The 5,000-nt window shown below is 36.9% G+C and overlaps 1 protein-coding gene across 1 annotated transcript in view; it reads right to left on the minus strand.

Annotated features, from left to right (window-relative positions):
* LOC144975323 (protein MON2 homolog) overlaps window positions 1-5,000 on the minus strand; it is a 497,118-nt gene that overhangs the window by 148,513 nt on the left and 343,605 nt on the right. The window lies entirely within an intron of this gene.

The following is a 5,000-nucleotide window of genomic DNA, read 5'->3' on the forward strand; positions in this document are numbered from 1 at the left end:
ACCGCAGCGGCTTGGCAACGGCTAACCATTATTATCGATAACTAAGGAACGATCGTCGTTCATATTTGGACAGGCGTATATAAAACTACAACAAGCATTATTTGTCTCGTCTCTTTTCTCATTTGACAATGTCAGCAGTATTATTGTGGGGTTGTTAAGATGTTGGTTGAGAAAACAGTGGGCATCTTTTGACAAAGACATTCCCCTTCCTTGCTGACGATTTTTCCCCGAGCCGTGCAATGTGGTAACAGTTTGGGTAGTTCTGTCGTAATTGGAACAAAAACAAAAATACAAAAAAAAAAAACAAACAAAACAAAAAAAAAACACAAAAAAAAAAACAAAACAAAAAAAACAAAAACAACCAAAAACAACAAAAATAAAACTAACAACAAAAACAAAATCAACAAAAAAACAAAAAAAAACCCCAAAAAACAAACAAAAAACAAAAACCTCTTTTTTTCATTTTGACCAGAATTTTTTTTACTTCAAATGGCGATTGATCAAAATCTAGACCCCCGGACCAATCTTGAACTATTAAAAAGCGCAATATCCACCAAACGTGCTCAATGTAGGACGAGACATAACGCCTGTTACGCGATATTGCAACATTTTCCGACAGAGACAACGTTGTTAAGGGCCATTTACTCATTTTTAAGTCCTAAAGTATTAACTTTAAAACGTCTGGTTTTTATGTGTATTTGTTTTGTTAATTTTATCTTTAGGGTGTTTCAGATATATAAACGTGAATTCAACATGATAAAGTGATCGAACGCGTACAAAAATAAAATCAACATAAAAGTTAACATTTAGATGGTTGAGCTAACACCAATGCTATATATACATCTCAAGATTGCTATGGGGAGACATCAATGCTCTCTATAGATAGTATGCGCTTGGCTAAGAAGCTCATAACATTGCCATCCGGAAGTATAACGGACCAACACACAAAACTGTCTGTATCCAAGAACGTTTATAGTCAGGTTAATACAGTTCAGTGAGCATTACTCATAAACGTGGATGGCAAAAAACAATAACAAAGACCTGTGTGACGTCATCTTCGAACTATCTATAAATGAGATGCGCGGGTGTGTTTGAGTCATGTAATTTAATTACTGCCATATCATGCTTGTAACCGGGGTAACTCAACTTGACCCCTTCCCTCAGCTAAAAAAACAAACAAAAAAACCATGGGCCTTCCAGACTTGTTTGGCCACGGTCGCTCGAACTGCATGTCTCTAGATTGCCATGGCCAAGTGAAATAGTCCTTAAAAGCCACGGGGGCCACTGTGTCGAAGTTTATACCAGTTTCTGTACAGTGAGAAAAGACAGAAACGGTGAGCATAGTTGCAATAATAGATAGCTAAAAAATATGATGGTACGTGATTGGATGATAAGTCTTGACATCCTTTGTCCAGTTTTCCGATTTTATATGATATGGATTAATTAATCCCATTCACACATAACATTTTTTCTTTGTCCATTGTGTTGGAAGCATTGGTCGCCATTTTGAAGAAATATTTACCGTCATCAAGGGACTGAACCGTGTAAAATGTCAAAAATTAACTCCCTTAGTCCTTACCCCAATACTGATTATAAAGAGACGCAGATGGATATGGTTAGGACGTGTTGTTGCCAGATTGGATGCAACTGCAACTTATCACCCAACTGCCGGTCTAAAAAGTGAGCATAAAAGTGAGCACTTATACAGCGCAATATCCAATAAAAGCGCTTTACGAGGAGTCCCTGACCAACAGCAACACGACGCAACATGTAAAACGAGACATGACGTCTGTAAGGCGATACTAATATAATATTCTTTTTCCGACAGAGACACAGGCAGGCAACGTTAACAGCCAGGTACTTATTTTATACCCGAGTACGTCGATAGAATGCGAGTCAAGTGTATTTTCCAATGATCAACGATGCACCAAGCGAAGTTCGAACCCAGGATCTTTCCGATCCGAAAGCGAGTATCATGCCAGAAGAGACCCCATAGCCGGTCTAAAAAAACACACACACACAAAAACCCGAACTAACTAAGAGCTGAGTGAAGTAATCTTGTTTCATAAAGTAACCATACTACAATCTACAATCGTTTTTTTTGTGTGAAAAAGTTTATAAAAAAACCATCACAGATAGTTCGACGGTTCCAATTTGATGTTACTCAATGCGAAGACTAATGTTTTAAGACTGGCTATCCATCGGGTCAGTTTTGGTCAGTTTGCGTGCTGAGATATACGAGATTGCTGACAAAAAAAAATAAAAATAAAAAACAGAATAACTTTGGCTAAAAAGCAGTTCTTGCATATCTCCATTTCAATTCTATTTTTTTTTTAAAGAAAAAAAAAAAGAAAAAAAAAAAAGAAAGAAAACATAATGTCATTTTGTCAATGAATGCTAGGCAGAAAAACCTTCACTTCAAAATACCAAAAAGTCCTCAAAGCGTGAGTGATTGGGTGCACATGTCGTTCAAAGTAGATAAAAATATCTTAAACCCTTGATAAAATTTTAAAAATAATAACATCAATAACAACCCCATCCCCAACAACAACAACAAACAACAACAACAGAAAAACAACAACAAAATAAAAAAGCCAAAAAGAAAACCAACCCCCCCCCCCCCCAAAAAAAAATAACCCCAAACAAAACATAAACATAACGTGAAGTGCAATATTATATGCTCAAAGTGCTTTCTTTACAAGGGGTCCCTTGTCAACAACAACATCTTAACATGTAGATAGGACGAGACAACCATGAGAAAAGGAGATAATACAGAAAACAAAACAAAATTTAACAAACAAATACCCCCCCCCCCTTTCCCAAAGAAAGCGAAAAAAAAAAAGAAGAAACAACAGATCACAAAAACAAAGCAAAAAACACCCCCCCCCCCAAAAAAAAAAAAAAAAAAAGCAACCAAATCACGCGACTGCCGTATGTGTTGAAGTAAAATAATCACCGAATTCTATCCGTCAAACAAATCGTAGCAATGACATAAAGTGAAGTTTTATTATAGTCTGTTAGAGAACTCATCCCCTCTTTATTATGATATGCGGTTTAAAAACAAAAACAGACAACTGAGTGACATCAACTTCATTCTTTCACTATAATATTATAAGATAAAGCTAAGGCCTCGAGTACATAATAATCTGAGGATCAGTGTTCGAGGACAGGTTGAATCCCAAGAGTTACATAGTTGTCAGTGCAAAAATACCCAATGATAAATGGAGTAGAAAAGATTAGTATCGAAATCTCGTGATGACCTAGAAGGCTGAATATTTTTTTATGTCCAAAAGATAATACGGTAACTATAACAACAAATAAAGAAAGAAAAATAGTCATGTGCAAATAAACGTAAGTTCACATACGTTTGAGAGCTCTTAATATTGAACAAAACAATAGGCTTCAACAGTCGTGATGTCACTTCCCACGGAATGCCGCATAGCAACTTAATAACTGGTTCTAAACTATCGGAACAATGGCGGACGCCCTAATGAAATACCTCTCTGCAATGAGATTATCCAAGATATATTGAAGAAAATGGTATAAACTTTTTTGATGAGGATCAAGACGGTGCACTTCTTTCTTCATAATATTTTTAAAAAATGAGCTTTTATATAGCGCAATATCAACTAAACGTGCTTTACAAAGGGTCCCTGACCAACACAACAGGAAACATGAAGAACGAGACATTGCGCCTGTTAGGCGATATTACATTTTTTTCCGACAGAGACAACGCTGTTAACGACCAGGTACTCATTTTACACCTGAGTACGGTGAGAGAATGTGAGTAAAGAGCCTTTTCCAAGGACTCAACTATGCGCCGAGGGCGAGGTTCGAACTCAGGACCTTCCGATCCGAAAGCGAGTGTCATACCACTAGACCACATAGCCGCACATTGTAGTGGACAATACGCTTTACAAGACGATTACGTTTATAAAAATTAAATCATCACAGATGATAATTCGACGGTTCGCATTTGATGTTACTCAATGCGAAAACAATAAATAATGTTTTAAGACTGGGCTATCTATCGGGTCAGTTTTGGTCAGTTTGCGTGCTGAGATATACGAGATTGCTGACACAAAACAAAAAAAACAAAACAAAAAACAACATTAAAATAAAAAAAAAACAAAACAGAATAACATTGGTTAAAAAAGCAGTTCTTGCATGGCAGATCTCCATTTCAATTCTATTTTTTGTCATGCTGTCGCTAAAAATATTATCCAATCTGTGAGGCTTCTCACGCGATCACGTGATTACCGGGGATACGCTGGATGGTTGCTCAATGAATTCCTGTCGTAAAGATGTTTGTACTTGGTTCAATGGACATTGTGTAAGAGTTAGAGCTCCATTCATCACCATCATCCTCTTCTTCTTCTTCGTCGTCATTGTCATCATTATCATTATCGTGTCATCGAGATCGTTACACCACAACCACCACTATGACCACCACCACCACTAACACCACCACCAATACCACCACCACCACTACCACCACCACCACCATCATAATAATAATAATAATAATGCTGAAAACTTATATAGCGCTATAACTCCGAGACACCAGACTCTAAGCGCTATCATCATCATCATCATCATCATCATCATCATCATCATCATCATCATCATGATCATCATCATCATGATCATCATCATCATCATCATCATCATCATCATCATCATCATCATCATCATCATCATCGTCCTCATACGGAACTAATTTCTCATTACAGTATTGTCAATACTGATATCATAAACATACAAAAATTGATATCAACTTAAAAATACAAACGAAAAGGTGAAAATGGAAGCATTTGTGCGGCTATGTGGTCTTGTGGTATGACACTCGCTTTAGGATCTGAAGGACCTGGGTTCGAGTCCCGAGCGGCGCATAGTTGAGTCCTTGGAAAAAAACAAACTCTTTATACTCACATTATCTCACCGAACTCAGGTGTAAAATGAGTACATGGCCGTTAACAACTTTGTCTTTGTCTCATAAA

Source organism: Berghia stephanieae, chromosome 6 (genome assembly GCF_034508935.2).
Source record: "Berghia stephanieae isolate SIO BIC M18660-M18661 chromosome 6, UCSD_Bste_1.3, whole genome shotgun sequence".
NCBI lineage: Eukaryota > Metazoa > Mollusca > Gastropoda > Nudibranchia > Aeolidiidae > Berghia > Berghia stephanieae.